Raw genomic sequence first — 18,345 nt, 5'->3', positions numbered from 1 at the left:
TCATCAGACTCCTGAACTGCAGCTGGATGTGGTTCTTGTTCTTCTGCACAACATAGCTCCTAGAGAAGAGGGATCTGCAAATGTACATTCATATGACAGCTTTGTTTAACTGATGGAAACATAAACTAGACACTTAGAGGATTGAAACTGATTTCAGCGGATGGACAGCTTTGCTAGGTTTTTGTGCATTTGGACAGCAAAATGTTGAGTGTTTACATTGATATCAAGCACTCCTGTATAGAGGAGCCCCTGAACATAATGGAGAATGGAAATGAAAATGTTTTCCTTTTTTTAAAAAAAAGAAAGAGGGTTCTAAGAGAACACGGGGGTTTGAACTGAAGACTACTTGAACTGCAATCAAGCACTCTAACACTGAGCAATATCCCCATGACACTAAGAAAATTGAATCATGATGTCCAGGACTTTGAAGGACAAACCCTGATTCATCGAGCTCCTTTGCCATTCCCAGACCACAGGTGGTTTTAAAAATGGGATTTGATTAAACTTCTTAAATATGGCAAACACCACAGCTTGCGCACCCACCGATATAGCTTCTCCCACTGACATAGCTGCCACCTCTTGGGAAGTGGATTAACTGCACCCACAGGAAAACTCTCTCCCCTCAGCATAGAGCAGTGGTTCTCAAACAGAGAGTCAGGACCCCAAAGTGGGTCATAACCCTGTTTTAATGGGGTCGCCAGGGCTGCCATTAGACTTGTTGGTGCCTGGGGCTGAATCCCTCAAGCTCTGGTTTTGCCCTCCCCTAACTGGGGCAGGGCTCAGGCTTTGTCTCCTCTGCCTGTGCTCAGTGTAGAGGGGCTTGGTGCGTCTTTCTAGGGTCATGTAGTAAGTTTTTTTGTTTTGTTTTTTTTTTGCAAAAAGGGGTTGTAGTGAAAGGAAGTTTGAGAAACCCTGGCATAGAGCCTCTGAATATGTCTAGACTTGGCTCCCCGTGGCAGATCAGACACTGAAAGTACAGCCATGGAGACACCACACACCAGCCTTGCCTAGCAGGCAAAAATCAAACCTCCATAGAAAGACACCTGTTGTTGTCTAACCCATCTCCCTAAGCCCTCAGCCACAACCACTTAACAAAGGGCCTTTTCTACACTATGGTTCTGGTCTCACTGAAGGGTCATTTCCAATTGTTTGCTCAGACCAGCATTAGGGGAAATGGTGCCCTGGGCAAAGCTTGTACTTTGGCACTTCCCCATTGCCCCTGGACGATCCCCACTCCCCCTTTACCGCTAGCTCCTGCACTCCCAACCCTTGCACCTCCTTCACCCCTACCTCCTGCCCCCTCCTGTGCCCCCTTTGCCCTTAACTCCCTGTGCCACCAGCCATTGCCCCAATCCTGCAGCCCCTTCACATGGCTCCAAAGCTGGGGGCCCCGCACTTGTTCTCCCTTTCCCTGGGCTTTGGCATCACTAGCCCCTGATTAGCGAGTAGAGTTCAGTGGTTCCCAAAAAGTGGGGTATGACTCCTAGGGGGACACAGAGGAACATTCATGGAGTCAATGAAATCAATTGAGCTTCTTCAGTCTCTCGCTGGAGACATTTCCCTTGTTTTTAAAGGCAAAAATCCTGATCTTTCCAATGGGAGCTGCTGCTTCAATGTTCAGTTTGGGGAGGGATTTGGCTGCACTCAGAGATCTGCCCGCGGGTTACAATCTGCGATCCGAAGGGTCGAACACAAACAGCGTTTAGATGGGACCGTTAGTGCCGCCCCCGTGTGGCCAAAGATTAGAACTGACCAGCAGAGTTTACAGCTGGAGCCTGGGATGCTCCTGAACAAACTGGGCACAAAGCCTCTCGCGTGGGATCCTCGCTGTGCAGCAGGAGGCTGAGGGAAGCTGATTGTCAGGGCTCAGGGCAGCACCCTGCCATGCTGAGCCGGTGTCTGTGCTAAGCTCGGCATCAATCAGGTGATTCTGGGAAGTTCGGGGTCCCCGGGCTCCCACAGGAGGGTGAAGCAGGTCACCCCTGGAGCAGGTTAAAGCTGCAGGGTGACAGTGGGGTTGCTGCCCCTGTGAACAGCTGATGTAGCACCGCCTGGGCAGGACAGGGAGAGCCAGTTATACCCTCCCCCCCAGCCTGTATCGTTGGATGGGAGCGCTCACACCCTGGGGACCTACCCACCAGAGATCTGCTGGGGGGGAGAGTGGCACCCACACACCAGGATCGTGTAGGGGGGGGACAAGGGCATCCACACTCCAGGATCCTCTGCAGAGGGACGGACACCCACACATCCAGGATTCTGTATGGGGGTCAGAGGTTTCCGGACACCTGGGCGGGGAAAGGGGGCACCGAAACATCTGGGATCTTACATGAGAGGACAGCGGCGCCTGCAGCTCAACATGAGACGGAGGCGGGGGAAGCAGGAGCATTTCCCAGTTCCAGGCTGTCCCCGTCTGGCCAAGGCACAGAGCTCACAAGCAGAGTTTAAAGCTCCAGCTGCCAGGCTGCAAAACAAGCCGGGCTCCATGGCTGGTGCCTGTGATCCCAGCGCCTGGGGAGGCTGAGGCCAGTGGATCGCTTGAGCTCAGGAGTTCGGGGCTGTGCCGATCAGGTGTCTGCACTAAGTTCAGCATCAATATGGTGATCCCAGGGAAGCTTGGGGTCCCCAGGTTGCCTAAGGAGGGGTGAACCAGCCCAGGTCGGAAACGGAGCAGGTCAAAACTCCTGTGCTGATCAGTAGTGGGATCACACCTGTGAATAGCCCCTGCAGCGTAGCCTGGGCAAGACAGTGAGACATGGTCTCTTTTTAGACACCCCTACCCCACAGAGCCTGGATGGGGGGATGGGAGCACCCACACGCTGGGGATTCTGACTTGGGGGGAGGGACGCCCCCCTGCAACACGGATCTTGAAAAGAGGAACAGCAACACCCACACACCACAGAGCCTGGAAAGGGGCAGGGGAACCACACACGGGAGCTAGTTCACGGGGTGGGGGACACACCCATATGCTCCGTTGCACCATTCTTAATGAGAAGAACGGGGGCATCCGCACAACACGGATCCTTAACGGGCGGGGGGACACCCACACACTCCACTATTAACCAGCAGGGACAGGGGCACCAGACACCCCCAGTAGCGTGGAGAACACCCACAGCCACCGGATCCCTCATGGGGGGTAAGACAGAGGGGATTGTAATGGGGCCCAGTGCACCCACGCACCAGGGATTGTTAAGGGTTGAAGGGACAGGGACACCCACACACACTGAGATCATGGCCTTGGAGGAACGCAAACCCTCCACAGAAGGACCTGGTCTGTTCCATGATGACAGCCCAGCCTGGGTGAGTCAAAGTCTCTTTTTATACAGGCACGTCCCAGAGATCCTGACTAGGGGGAGAGAGACACCCACCCACCAGAGATCCTTACTGGTCTAGGGTGCACCCACACACCAGGGATTCTTATGGGTGGGAGGAATGGAGACAGCCAGACACACTGAGATCACTTCCTCCCAGGAGCCTGGGCCAGACAGGGAGACACAGTCCCCCTTTACATATCTGCCAGACAACCTTCCTCCCACCCCCTCCACACAATGTTCTTATCTGGAGGTGAAGCCAGGGAAACCACATGGAGGATTCTTACCTGGGGAACTGGGGGAACCCACTTACCACCAGAGATTGTTAAGGGCAGGAGGAACAGGGACTCCCACCTCTGCAGCATGGGGGGTGGGTCGCCTGCTGGGATCATCTGGGCATATTTCACCTCGTCAGCTCCCTGCCATTGCCTTGGGGGGGCCCCTTGTTCGCTGCCTCTGGTACCCAGTTTAGCCTCCTTCCTGAGGGCTGAAACGCTTTGATCTATCTAAGGTCTGTGGGATCAATGTGTGTCATGGTGTAATTCTGTGTTATTCGGGGGTCAGACTAGCTGAGCTAATGGCCCCTTCTGCCCTTAAACACCATGAAAACATTTCCCTGGTTTCTCCTTGCGCCTGACAGACACCACGGTGAGGGGCCCAATAGAAGATCCGGGACACAGCGCTCTGGCTCTTACGTTACTTGGGGACGTCAGCGCTTTCCTAGCAAAGCTGCTGCTAAAGCGCTGGGTTTGGGGAACGGTTCGGCTCCGATTCAGAGATCTGCCTGCGGGGTGTGAACCTGCCACGAGGAGCGGGAAACGCAACCAGCAACGGGAGGCGTTGGCTGAGCTCCAGGCTGCCCCCGTGTGGCCAAAGCTTAGAACTGAGCAGCGGAGTTTAAAGCTGGCGCTGGGAGGGAGCTGAACACGCGGGGCACGAAGGCTCCTGCGTGTAACGCTTGTTAGGTGGGCAGCTGAGCGTAGCTGATAGCCGGAGTTCAGGGCTGCACCCCGGGGTGCTGAGCAGGTGTCTGTGCTCAGGCTGGCCTCGCTATGATGGTTTCTGGGAAGTTTGGGGCCGCCAGTCTCCCTAAAGAGAGGGGAACCAGGCCAGAAAAGGAGGCTTTCAAAACTCTGGTACCAATTGCCAGTGGGACTGACCCTGTGAAGAGCTGCTGCAGCCCCGCCAGGGAGAGCCGGTCTCTCTTTGTGCAGCCCCCCCCCCCTCATTCCTCAGGACAAGGGTTGTGCTCAAAGATCTGTGCCCCATGTTTTTACCTCCGTGTGAAGCGCGCAGAGCAAATAACCCTCAGCGCCTCAGCTCAGTTCCAGGCTCCACTTCCACTCGCTCAGGCAAGATGGTGCAGAGCAGGGCCGGCTTTAGGCCTATTCCACCAATTCCTCCGAATCGGGCCCCGCGCCTAAGAGGGCCCCACATCCAGTGAGAATCCCTTCCCTGTCTAGAGGCGCCTTTTTAATTTTTACTCACCTGGCGGCACTCTGGGTCTTCGGTGGCACTTTGGCGGCGGGTCCTTCAGTGCCGCCAAAGACCTGGAGTGAGTGAAGGACCTGCCGCCGAAGACTCGGAGCACCGCCCGGTGAGTACAAGCCCCACACTTCCTAAAGCCGGCCCTGGTGCAGAGGAGCCCCTGGGTGGCTGTGGGCCTGGGGAGGATGGCTTTTGATTTTTCTGCCTGACCGCTACGGGCAGCAAGGCCAAAAGTCAGATGGCCGGCTCTCCCGTCCACCACACTCATCAGGAGCCCTTAGTCGACAGGCTCGCAGAATGAGGGCATCGCCCCCCACTACCTCTCGCATGCAAAGCGAGCGCTCTGCCGCTTGAGCTAATTCCCCGCAGCTGGCCTGACTCTCAGGCACCGGGCAAAAAAAGGCAAGGGCTCTGTGGCCTTAAGCAGAACACAGCCTGAAATGGGGAGGGGGGGGCGCTACCCAGAGCTGGGGAAGGGGGTCCGAGTCCCAGCCACGCTCCTCGGCACAAACACCAACGCTCCCTCCCTGGAGTGTGTCTGGGCTGAGAGTTAGCCCCTGAAACAAGCACCAAACTTCAGAAGACAACGCAGGGATAGATCACTTGACGATTGCCTGCTCTGGCCATTGCCTCTGAAGCGCCTGGCATCGGTTACTGTCAGAAGACGTGATAGTGGCCTAGATGTACCATCGGTCTCACCCAGGAGGGCCATTCTTATCTTCACCACTTTCCTCTAACCCAAGCAAAGCCAGGAGCAGGCCCAGCTCAGCAACTCTAGCAGACTCCCTGGCCTCTGGCCCAGCATACAGCAAAACGACCCTGCCTCCGCCAGGATAGACAGCCACCGACTCCCTCTTCCATACCAACGCAGCCCTTCCCCGCTTTGGCTGTCTCCAAACTGTCTGCGTGCTCTGCTCTGCTCCACGGCTGCCATGCTGCCTGAGATCAGGAGGCTGCGAGGTCTCACGGTCTCAGCTGAGCTGGTATCACATGCCACCCCGCCCATCTCCTCATTCCCTTCATGGACCCCTGGGATGTGAGTAATTCTGTATTTGAGTGGCTCTCCCTCCCGGCCAATGAGCTTGGCGTAGACTAGCAGGGAGGGAGGAGGAAAGGGATTGTGCTCCAGTGAGAGCTCAGAAAGAAAGGTGCAGGTCCCCCACTACAGCCCAGCCCAGCAGAGCACAGCAGGCTGGAGAATGTGTGTATGGGTCTGACTACTTCTCCCATGCTCTTCCATTTGAGCTAACTTCCCCCAGCTGTCTCCAGCCTCCCAGTCAGCGCAAGGGGGAGAAGGGCCGGGGTGGAAGAGCTTTGTGCTCCGCAAGGGCTGGCCTTTTGGGAGGCCAAGCGGGGAGAGGGATGGAGGCCACTGGAGGAGCTGAGCCGGCTGACTGACCATGGCTTCTAAAAGAAGGGCAAGAGAAGATCCCGCGGCTGCCTTGCCACTGGAGAATGCGGGCATTGATCCCGCTGCCTCTCGCATGCGAAGCGAGTGCTCTACCACTTGAGCTAATTCCCCTACCTTGGCAGATGGCGTCTTGATCCATCCATTCGATAACGGAGGCCACATCGTTTCCCCGTGCCACCGGTGACTCCTTCCAAAAGGGTCAGGCAAGGGAGGGCTTCCCGTAGGCCGGCTAGCTCAGCTGGTTAGAGCGTGGTGCTAATAACGCCAAGGTCATGGGTTCAAGCCCCATGCTGGCCACTGCAGGAGGGAGAGGGTGACTTTTGCTCTTTTGGCTGACTGCTAGGGGTGGCAGAGGCCAAAACCAGGTGGGCCGGGAGCAGGCAAGGGCCCCGGGCAGGACGAGGCTCTGGACACCTCCTTCGTCTCCCCTCCCTGGGCTCCTCACTCCACCTGCTGCCTGAAAGGAACTTGGGCCCGGGGAGGAGACGGGTGAGCCCGGCCGGCTGCCTTCCAGGCTCATAGGAGGCCAGGCTTGAGCTGCCCGCCCGCGAAGCCAAAATCGCAGGCCTGCCGGCTCGCCCCCATTGTCCACAGAGGGTTGACCTGATGGCCCGAATTCTTGCCGGCCGCCAGCTCCACCCAAATGGACCCGACGCCGGATCACGCTCCCCAGCCCAAGCCACAGAGGAAGGCTTAATACTCGGCACCCCAACCTAGGGGAGAGGCTTCACACTCCGCCGGCGCAGGGTGACCTTTGGGACTTCCCTGGACACCATCCTCCCACCGCCCACAGCCAGACCCCCCAAGCCCACACTCGAGCCCACCCCTCCGACAGGAAGGAGCAGGAGGACCACTCCGCCCAGGGGCACCACCACCCGAAGTCAGCTTCACTTGCTTTCTCTTCTACCCCTTTCCTCCCAAGTTATGCGCGCCTCACGGGAGCCGGCCCTGGGAAGACGCAGGCACGGCACTCTGACTGGCGCAAGCCAAACGCCCCACACCGAGAGTTTAGCACGGGCTCTTGAGGCACTGGAGGAACCCCATGCAGACGCACTGACGGAGCTAAGCTTTACGGCCAAGGGCCCTACCTGTGCAGAAAGCCAACTTGCTTGTGAAAAAGACTCCTCTTTCGGCTCCCCTTCCAGACTTCCAAATGCCTCCAAATGGGAAAACACACACACTGAAACAGCCAAACGGTCCTAACGCTGGGGCCAGGCGAAAAAGAAAAGCAAGGAAAAGATTTCTAAATGGCCACCCTGCCAGAGTCGTACAGCTCCGCAAGTGAAACCCGTGGGAGGGACATTACACAGTAAAGGGGAATGGAAAGCTGCCGAAATTGAGATGCTGTGGAACGCTACAGCCCCATCGCTACTCCTACTCTGCACACTTCTTGCAACAGCTGATGAACGGCCAGGTGCTTTTTGCATCCAAGCCCACACCAGGGGAAGACCTTGAGAAGCTTCCCGTGGCTTGCCTGGTTCAGCTGGTCAGAGTGTGGCACTCGTGGAGGCAAGATGGTGCAGAGGAGCCCCTGGGTGGCTGTGGGCCTGGGGAGGGTGGCTTTGGATTTTTCGGCCTGACCGCTACGGGCAGCAAGGCCAAAAGTCAGATGGCCGGCTCTCCCGTCCACCAGGCTCATCAGGAGCCCTTAGTCGACAGGCTCGGAGAATGCGGGCGGCGTCCCCCACTACCTCTCGCATGCAAAGCGAGCGCTCTGCCGCTTGAGCTAATTCCCCGCAGCTGGCCTGACTCTCAGGCACCGGGCAAAAAAAGGCAAGGGCTCTGTGGCCTTAAGCAGAACACAGCCTGAAATGGGGAGGGGGGGCGCTACCCAGAGCTGGGGAAGGGGGTCCGAGTCCCAGCCACGCTCCTCGGCACAAACACCAACGCTCCCTCCCTGGAGTGTGTCTGGGCTGAGAGTTAGCCCCTGAAACAAGCACCAAACTTCAGAAGACAACGCAGGGATAGATCACTTGACGATTGCCTGCTCTGGCCATTGCCTCTGAAGCGCCTGGCATCGGTTACTGTCAGAAGACGTGATAGTGGCCTAGATGGACCATCGGTCTCACCCAGGAGGGCCGTTCTTATCTTCACCACTTTCCTCTAACCCAAGCAAAGCCAGGAGAGGTCTCGCGGCTTCCTTACCGCTGGAGGACGCGGGCATTGATCCCTGCTGCCTCTTGGAGTGCGGGGGAGTCCGACTCTGCACCCCTCTTCCTGGGACTCACAGTGATTTTCATCCAGCCAGTAAAACAGAAGGTTTATTGGACACAGGAACACAGGCTACAGCAGAGCTTGTGGGCAGAGCCAGGACCTCTCAATCTGGCCCTTCTGTGGTTCAGGGTGCTTGGATCCCAGCCTAGGATTCTCTGAACTCCCCTCACCCAGCCCCAAATCGAAACTGACTCCCCCTCTCCACTCGGCTCTCTCCTTTGTCTAGCTCCCCTGGCAGAGATGTTGACCTCCCCTCCCCCCTGCCTAGCTCAGGTTACAGGCTGAATACCTGTCCCTCACCTAACGTCCTCCCCGTCTCCCCCAACCCCCACACAGACAGCCCCTACTCCATTGCATCTCTCCCCCTTTCGAGACTGAACTGAGCGGGGTCACTCTGTCCAGTGACCCGGGGAAGTTCAGGGCCCCCTCTCCGGGACAGCGCATCTGCTATCAGGTTGGCACTTCCCTTCACGTGGACCACGTCCATGTCGTAGTCCTGCAGGAGCAGGCTCCACCTCAGGAGCTTGGTGTTGGCTCCTTTCAGCTGGTGCAGCCAGGTCAGGAGAGAGTGGTCTGTGTACACGGTGAAGTGGTGCCCAAAGAGATATGGCTCCAGTTTCTTAAGGGCCCACACCATGGCCAGGCATTCCTTCTCGATGGCCACGTAGTTCTGCTCCCGGGGTAGCAACATCTTGCTCAGTTACACGATGGGGTGTCTCTCCCCCTTTTCATCCTCCTGCATCAACACCACCCCCAGCCCTGTGTCTGAGGAGTCAGTGAACACCATAAAGGTCTTGTCAAAGTCTGAATTTGCCAGAACTGGGCCACTGAGCAGAGCCTCCTTCAGCTCCTGGAGAGCCTGCTGGCACTCCTCGGTCCAGACCACCTTGTCTGGCTTCCCCTTCCTGCACAGCTCAGTGATGGGGGTGGCTATGGCGCTAAAGTGGGGCACGAACCTTCGATAGTACCACGCCATCCCAATAAAGGCCTGGACCTGCTTCTTGGTTTGGGGAGCGGGCCAGTCTCTGATCACCTCCACCTTGGCTGGTTCCGGCTTTAGGCAGCCGCTCCCCACCCGATGGCCCAGGTAAGATACTTCAGCCATCCCCACTTTGTACTTCTCAGCCTTTACGGTTAGCCCAGCCTCTCGGAGTTGGTCCAGCACTTGTTTAACCTGGGACACGTCGTCCTCCCAGGTCTGGCTGAAGACGCAGATGTCGTCAATATACGCCACGGCAAAACTCTCCATCCCCCTCAGTTGCTGATCCACCAGACGCTGGAAGGTGGCCGGCGCTCCCTTGAGGCCGAAGGGCAGGGTCAGAAACTCGTAGAGCCCCAGAGAGGTGATAAAGGCCAATTTCAGCCTGGCATCTGCGTCCAGTGGCACTTGCCAGTAGCCCTTTGTAAGATCCATGGTGGTGAGGTACCGAGCGCCTCCCAGCTTGTCTAGGAGCTTGTCAGGCCTGGGCATGGGGTTGGCATCAGATACAGTGATGGCATTGAGCTTTCGATAGAGTCCACACAGAACCGGATCGACCTATCCCTTTTGAGGACCAGGACCAGCGGCGAGGCCCAAGGGCTGAAAGATGGCTGGATCACCCCCAAAGCCAGCATGTCCCTGACCTCTCTTTCTAGGTCCTGGGCAGTTTTTCCTGTGACCCGAGAAGGGGAGCATCATATGGGGGGGGGGTGACCCGGTCTCCACCTGGTGGACAGTCAAATTAGTGCGCCCGGGCTGGTTGGAAAACAGCTGTCGGTACAGATGCAGCACCCCTCTGATCTCAGCCTGTTGGGCCAGGGTCAGCTGATCAGAGAGGGGAATCGCCTCCAGGGGGGAACCAGCCTTTGTCCCCGGGAATAGATCCACTAAAGGGTCATCTCCCGGCTCCTCCCAATGTCCACACACGGCCAACACCACATTCCCCCTGTCATAGTATGGCTTCATCATATTCACATGGTACACCCGGCGGTGATGAGCCCGGTTAGACAGCTCCACCACATAGTTTACCTCATTTAGTTGCTTGATAACCTTGAAGGGCCCTTCCCAGGCAGCCTGGAGTTTGTTTTTCCTCACGGGGATGAGAACCATCACTTGACCCCCGGTGGCGAAGGCGCGGGCCTGCGCCGTGCGGTCATACCAGACCTTCTGCTTCCTCTGGGCTCGGGCCAGATTCTCCCTGGCCAGGCCCATGAGCTCGGCAAGTCTTTCACGGAAGGTCAGGACATACTCCACCACTGACTTGCCATCGGGCAGCCTTCCCCTCCCATTCGTCTCTCATCAGGTCCAGGGGCTCCCTTACCCGCCTCCCATATAACAGTTCAAAAGGCGAGAACCCGGTAGATTCCTGGGGTACCTCCCTGTACGCGAACAGCAGGTGAGGTAAGTACTTGTCCCAGTCGTGTGGGTGCTGGTTCCTAAATGTTTTTAGCATCATCTTTAGCGTCCCGTTTAACCTCTCCACCAGCCCGTTGGTCTGGGGGTGATACGCCTAGGCCCAGTTGTGCCGGACCCCACATTTCTCCCACGGGGACTGGAGCAGGCTCGACATGAAGTTGGACCCCTGGTCCGTTAAGACTTCCTTGGTGAACCCCACCCGGCTGAAAATGGTCAGCAGCGCATCTGCCACGGTGTCTGCTTCAATAGAGGACAAGGCCACCGCCTCAGGGTAGCGAGTGGCGAAATCTACCACCTCCAGGGGAACAAGGCACTCTTTCCAGAGGGGCAGCCCCGTGCCCACCCTGTAACCCAAAAACCCGGAGTCTGGAGCATCCAGCCCCCCAGAGGAGCAGACCTGGGGCCCTCCTCCCTCCTTCGCAGATGGTACGCGGCCAGCCCCCCTTTCCTGGGAATGTTGCCCCTCATCTGATTGGGTCTTTACCCAGTCAACCCTCTGCGGGTTGGGTCTGCTCGGTCTGTCCCTGAGCTTGGGGCACTGGGCCCGTATGTGGCCTCATTGGCCACAGTGATAGCAGCCCATGTCTCGTGGGTCCCCTCGAGCGGGTCGGATGGACCTGACGCTGGATGTTCCCCTTTGGTGGGGGTTCTCCATAGGCCCCCGCTGGGAGGTCCCATGGTGACTTTCTCTCTGCATTGAGGCAGGCCTGCTCCTTCGAGACTCCTCCCTGTTATCCCCTGCCCGACTGTCCACAAAGTGGTCGGCCAGCTGGCCTGCGTGCTGCGGGTTCTCCGGCTTCTGGTCCATCAACCACAGCCCCAGGTCAGACAGGCACTGCGCATACAGGTGCTCCAGTATGAATAGGTCAAGCAGGTCCTCTTTAGTTTGGGCCCCGGCTGTCCACTTGTGGGCATACCCCTGCGCCCGGTTGACCAGTTGTAGGTATGTGACCTCACGGGTTTTATGTTGACTCCGGAACCTCTTCCGGTACATCTCAGGAGTCAGCCCAAACTCACGGAGCAGGGCCTGTTTGAACAGTTCGTAGTCCCCTGCCTCCGCCCCTTTCATTCAGCTGTACACCTCCATGGCGGTGGAGTCCAGTAAGGGGGTGAGAAACGGGATCCTGTCTGCAGGGTCAACCCGGTGCAGCTCGCAGGCATTCTCAAAGGCCGTCAGGAAGGTATCTATCTCCTCCCCCTCCTTACGCCGGGCCAGGAAGCTCTTATCAAAGCTCTTTGTAGGCTTGGGTCCCCCCTCGCTCACCGCAGCCGGGGCCCCGCTGCTTCTCAGCTGGGCCAGGGCCAGCTCACGCTGGCGCTGGTTCTCCTCGTGTTTACGCTGGTTCTCCGGCTCCTTCAGTTCTTGCCTCCTTAACTCGAGCGCCTCCCTGTCATATTCCAGCCGCATCTGTTCCAGGGACGGGGAGCTCCGCCGGGACGATCCCCTGCTGGCCGCCAGGGTCCAGGTGCCCTCGGTATTCGCTGGGCTTCCCCCAACCCCTCCCCTAGGTATAGGTGGGCAGGTCTCGGGGTGTCCTCGGCAGCAGTCTGGCCCCTCCCAGCCATGTCAGGCCCCGGGGCCCACACTGTGTCCGCTGGGCGGCTTCCCTCTGGGACAGGGCTCGGTTCACCCAAGCGATCCGTCTCCTCCAGCTGGGCAATGAGCTGGTCTTTGGTGGACCTCCCAATGCGCAGCCCCCTCTGCCTGCTCAGCTCGACCAGGTCGCTCTTAAGGTGCTTAGCAAACATCTTCCTGCTGGCCCCTCGCCGGCCTGTGCTCTCAGCTTCCCACCGGTTCCAGGGAGACCCCTCGTGCACCAGCCCTTCTTCAGGTCACCACCTCTCTGCCAGGATCGAGCTGCAGACTCCTCCGCCCCTGGGACTGCTCCTGCACTCCCCCGGGGGACCCTGTTACTGCAAAGTCCTTCTCTCTGGTCACACACTCCCAGGCGTTAATCGCCTCCTGAAACTGTCTCTTTCTCTCTCTTCAGCCACCTGGTCCCCGTCAGTTCCCCCTTTGTTTTGCTGCTCCCCAGTCACTTACTGCAGGAAGCGCCGTCCACGGGGTGCAGTAGGTCCCACCGCTGCCACCAGTTGTCTCGGAGTGTGGGGGAGTCCGACTCTGCACCCCTCTTCCTGGGACTCACAGTGACTCTCAGCCAGCCAGTAAAACAGAAGGTTTATTGGACAACAGGAATACAGGCTACAGCACAACCAGGACCCCTCAATCGAGTCCTTCTGGGGTTCAGGGTGCTTGGATCCCAGCATAGGATTCCCTGAACTCTCCCCCCCAAGCCCCAAACCGAAACTGACCCAACCCCTTCCAGCCGGCTCCCTGGCTTTGTCTAGCTCCCCGGGCAAAGGTGTTGACCTCCCCTCCCCCCGCCTAGCTCATGGTACAGGCTGAATACCTGTCCCTCACCTAAAATCCTCCCTGGCTCTCCCAACCACCACACAGACAACCCCTACTCCATCACAGCAGGTCAGGACTGGGATAGCAGGGGCTGCGGGTCGGGAGTGAGGGGCATTAGCAGAGTCTTGAGGTCAGGACTGGGATAACAGGGGCTGCTGGTCGGGAGTATTGATGGGCACCAGCAGAGCTGTGATTCTGCAGGTCAGGACTGGGATAGCAGGGGCTGCGGGTCGGGAGTGAGGGGCACCAGAAGAACTGTGATTCTGGAGGTCAGGACTGGGATAACAGGGGCTGCTGGTCGGGAGTATTGATGGGCACCAGCAGAGCTGTGATTCTGCAGGTCAGGACTGGGATATCAGAGGCTGCGGGTCAGGAGTGAGGGGCACCAGAAGAGCTGTGATTCTGGAGGTCAGGACTGGGATAGCAGGGGCTGCGGGTCGGGAGTGAGGGGCACCCGCAGAGCTGTGAGGCTGGAGGTCAGGACTGGGATAGCAGGGGCTGCAGGTCGGGAGTGACTGGCACCGGCAGAGCTGTGGGTCTGCAGGTCAGGACTGGATAGCAGGGGCTGCGGGTCGGGAGTGAGGGGCACCGGCAGAGCTGTGAGTCTGCAGGTCAGGACTGGGATAGCAGGGGCTGCGGGTCGGGATTGAGGGGCACCGGCAGAGCTGTGGGTCTGGAGGTCAGGACTGGGATAGCAGGGGCTGCGGGTCGGGAGTGAGGGGCACCGGCAGAGCTGTGGGTCTGGAGGTCAGGACTGGGATAGCAGGGGCTGCGGGTCGGGAGTGAGGGGCACCGGCAGAGCTGTGGGTCTGCAGGTCAGGACTGGGATAGCAGGGGCTGCGGGTCGGGAGTGAGGGGCACCGGCAGAGCTGTGGGTCTGCAAGTCAGGACTGGGGTAGCAGGGGCTGCGGGTCGGGAGTGAGGGGCACCGGCAGAGCTGTGAGTCTGGAGGTCAGGACTGGGATAGCAGGGGCTGCGGGTCGGGAGTGAGGGGCACCGGCAGAGCTGTGAGTCTGGAGGTCAGGGCTGGGATAGCAGGGGCTGCGGGTCGGGAGTGAGGGGCACCGGCAGAGCTGTGCGTCTGGAGGTCAGGACTGGATAGCAGGGGCTGCGGGTCGGGAGTGAGGGGCACCTTATCACCAGGAGCTGCTCCCCGCCAGGCACCACACCCCATTCACACGCCTTTGGTCAATACGCAGCTCAGTGGCAATCACTGCCCCGAAGTGACTCCGGCGCAGGCACCCACAGCACGAACTCCCCACACCGGATTCTGTCCACACGCAGAGAATTCTCTCCGCCGGGCTCCTTCGGTTCCTCTCGCTGCTCTCCGTCCTGCCGCCAGACACTGCTCATCTGCATAACCCCGCCCATGGACACGTGACACCTTCTGTCGTTTTGGTCTCCAGTGAATGAGTTGCCTGCGGGGAGTGAACACGTCACCACACGTCACAGCCGCTGGGCGGGGATTGTCTGTGAGCCCCGCGCTGGGGGCGGGGCTTCAGGGAGAGACCCAGCCCCATAGACAGACTGGGGCAGGGAGATATTGGGGGAAGGGAGAGACCCACCCCTATAGACCCATAGGGGCAGGGGATATTGGGGTCAGGAGGAGAGGAGAGGGTGTTGACAGAGACCCAGCCTGGGGTGCAGGGGAAATGGGGTGGGGTGGAGGGAGCTGGGGGAGATAAGAGACATGTGGGGTGAGGGTTTGTGGGGGGGTGAAATGTTGGTCCAGGGAAACTGAGTCACTCTCAGGCCATGTTGTGCAGGGGGGAGCACAGGGGCAGGGAGAGAGACCCAGCCCCATAGAGCCCAAGAGGGATATTGGGGGCAGGGGAGGGGATGGAGGGGGGAGAGACCCAGCCCCATAGACCCCTAGAGGCAGCGGGATATGGGGGGGGGCAGGAGAGGGGATGGCAGAGGAGAGACCCATCTCCATAGACCCCCAGAGGCAGGAAATGAGGGGAGAAGGGGGAGGGAGGGATCCAGCCCTATAGACCTGTAGGGGCAGGGAGATATTGGGGTCAGGAGAGGAGAAGGGGGGTTGGCAGAGACCCAGCCTGGGGTGCAGGGGAAGTGGGGTGGGGTGGAGGGAGCTGGGGGAGAGAAGAGACATGTGTGTGGGGGTGGGGGTGAAATGTTGGTCCAGGGAATCTGAGTCACTCCCAGGACATGCTGTGCAGGGGGGAGCCCAGGGGCAGGGAGAGAGCCCCAGCCCCACGGAGCCCCAGAGGGATATTGGGGGCAGGGGAGGGGATGGACGGAGGAGACACCCAGCCCCATAGACCCCTAGAGGCAGCGGGATATGGAGAGAAGGGGGAAGGGAGGGATCCAGCCCTATAGACCTGTAGGGGCAGGGAGACATTGGGGGCAGGAGGGGAGAAGGGGGCTGGGCACAGACCCAGCCCGGGGTGCAGGGGAAATGGGCTGGTTTGGAGGGAACTGGGGAGGAGAAGAGACACAGAACAGGACACATGTTGGGACAGGGAAACTGACTCACTCCGAATACATGCAGAGCAGGGCAGGGCGGAGACAGATCATGCTGGTCCCAGGGTAATTTCGGGGGGTTCTGATTCCCCACTCAGCCGGGGGGCTCCCCTCTGGGCTGAGGAGCCCTGGGGTGGGGCGGGTGCAGGGGCTGGGTGTGTGTGTCAGGCTGGGGGAGCTGCCTGGGCAGAGGGGCTGGAACTGGGGGGGCTGCCCCCTGGCTTGACGTGGTTTCCATCACACCCAGGGGTTACAGTTGGTTGGGTGGCTCAGCACCCCCCACTATACAGATTGTTCTGGCACCACTGGCCTAGGGTCACCGTCTAGTGCTCAGGGCCTGCCTGGCTCTCCTAGAGCAGGGCGAGCGCCCAGCTCTCCTGGGGCAGGGCTGGCGAGAGCTCTGGACAGATACTAACAGCGCCGGGGAGCCTGGACGAATATTAGTTGGACAGAGGAGCCTGGAGCAGTTTATCAAAGAGCAGAAATGAATCCCGCACACAGCACTGGAGCTGCAGTGCTCGGGGTGTGGGCCTGGGTCTCCTGCACAGACTCCCTGCACCCCCTCGTGGCATAACAAGTTCCCTGCAGAGGTGCGGGACTGAGGGCTGCGGCGGGTGCTGCAGCACCCCCATGTCTCACTGTGCAAAGCTCCAGGTGCTGTGGGAACAAAGCCAGCATTATTGTGTGATTCCAGAGAACCCCGGAGCTGTGCTGCCCCTGTGCAGTGTGAGCGGGAATTGCACGTTTTCACACTGCTTGTGAACACCAGGGCCCGTGCAACCATTTGGGCAAACTAGGCGGCCACCTAGTGGTTGGTGGCGCCTAATAGCCCCCTCAGGCGAGGACGTGGAGCAGAGATGAGCTGGGGGGCACGCGGGGAGGGCTGTCCCCAGTAACGGGGGATTGGGGGTGCACAGGGGAACCGCTCCCCATCCCAGCTCACCTCCGCTCTGCCTCCTCCGCCGAGCGCACAGCCCAGCTCTAATTCTCCTCCAATCGGCGTCACAAGCCTGGGCGGGGAGGAGAATTAGAGCCATGCCGGCGTGCTCAGTGGAGGGGGTGGAGCCGAGGTGAGCTGGGGCGGGCTCCCCAGGCAGGCTTAGCTTCCGCAGGCAGGGGCGGCAGGTTATATCTGTGTGCGGTGCCCGGGCTCCAGGAATATTCACGGCTGGGGGCCCTGCTCCAGCAATATTTGGAGCTGGGTCTCTCCCCGGCCCTGAGCCTCCCCAATGCCCCAAACCCTCATCCCCAGCCAGAGCCCTCATCCCCCCACACCCTAATCCTCTGCCCCAGCCCTGAGCCCCCCTGCGCAGCATGAACCCCTCATCCCCCTGCACCCTAATCCTCAGCCCCAGCCCTGAGCCCCCCCATGCAGCATGAACCCCTCATCCCCCTGCACCCTAATCCTCTGCCCCAGCCCTGAGCCCCCCCGCAGCATGAACCCCTCATCCCCCTGCACCCTAATCCTCAGCCCCAGCCCTGAGCCCCCCCGCAGCATGAATCCCTCATCCCCCCGCACCCTAATCCTCAGCCCCAGCCAGAGCCCTCACCCCTGCACCCTAATCCTCAGACCCAGCCAGAGCCCTCACCCCTGCACCCTAATCCTCTGCCCCAGCCCTGAGCCTCCCCCCGCAGGATGAACCCCTCATCCCCCTGCACCCTAACCCTCTGCCCCAGCCCTGAGTCCCCTCCTGCATCATGAATCCCTCATCCTCAGCCCCACAGCCCTCACCCCTGTATTCCCTCCTATCCCCAAACTCCCTCCCCACAAGGTGCACCTCCTCCCCCTTCCCACATACCCCTTCCCAACCCCAAACTCCATCCCAAAGCCTGCACCCTTCACCCCCTCCTGCACACCCACCCCTGCCCCAGCCCAGAGCCTGCACCCAGCACCCAAACTCCATCCCAAAGCCTGCACCCCTCCTGCACCCTAATCCCCAGCCCAGGATCTGCATCCCAGACCTCCCCCTCCCGAGCCCCCTCCCAGAGCATTAGGCAGGTGGGAGCAGAGTTGAAGGGGGCAGAGTTGGGGGGCGGGTTCTGGGCACCACCAAAATGTCTACAAACTTGCCACCCATATCGCAGGAGGTCTCCCCAGGCAGGGTAAGCTGCCGTGGCAGGGGGTGGGGTGGGGAGGAAGTCTCCCCAGGCAGGGTTAGCTGCCACGGGGGGATGGGGGGAGTAGTTGCTGCAGGGGGGCTCCCCGGGTGGGGGGCTGAGTTAGCTGCGGGGGGTGGGGGAATGGACAGACGTGGTTAGCTGGGTGGGAGGGTGCAAGGTGGAAGTTTCACCTAGGGCCCAAAACTTCCTTGCACCCGCCCTAGGGCTTTCCGCACCCCTGACAGGCTGATTAGACACCTGCAGCCAATCAAGGCAGAGCTAATCAGGGCACCTGGGTTCAAAAAGGAGTCACTTCAGTTTGTGGTGTGCGTGTGAGGAGTTGGGAGCAAGAGGTGCAAGGAGCCCAGAGCCGGAGCCCAGAGCCAGAGCCAGAGCCAGAGCCAGAGCCTGTGCTGTGCCGTGCCGTGCTGCTGCTGGAGGACTGAGGAGTACAAGCGTTATCAGACACCAGGAGGAAGGTCCTGTGGTGAGGATAAAGGTGTTGGGAGGAGGCCATGGGGAAGTAGCCCAG

General features: G+C 59.6%; 2 non-coding genes across 2 annotated transcripts; one reads left to right on the top strand and one right to left on the bottom strand.

Moving 5' to 3' along the window:
- Window positions 1-6,245: 6,245 nt before the first annotated feature.
- TRNAA-CGC lies at window positions 6,246-6,318 on the bottom strand. The gene has a single exon. It is a non-coding gene; the product is annotated as a tRNA-Ala (tRNA).
- A 112-nt stretch (window positions 6,319-6,430) lies between these two features.
- Window positions 6,431-6,504, top strand: TRNAI-AAU. The gene has a single exon. It is a non-coding gene; the product is annotated as a tRNA-Ile (tRNA).
- Window positions 6,505-18,345: the final 11,841 nt, after the last annotated feature.

The sequence above is a fragment of the Mauremys reevesii genome, linkage group 12 (genome assembly GCF_016161935.1).
Source record: "Mauremys reevesii isolate NIE-2019 linkage group 12, ASM1616193v1, whole genome shotgun sequence".
Classification (NCBI taxonomy): domain Eukaryota; kingdom Metazoa; phylum Chordata; order Testudines; family Geoemydidae; genus Mauremys; species Mauremys reevesii.
The sequence above is the reverse complement of the archived record's forward strand: the minus strand, read 5'-3'. Positions and strand labels throughout refer to the sequence as shown.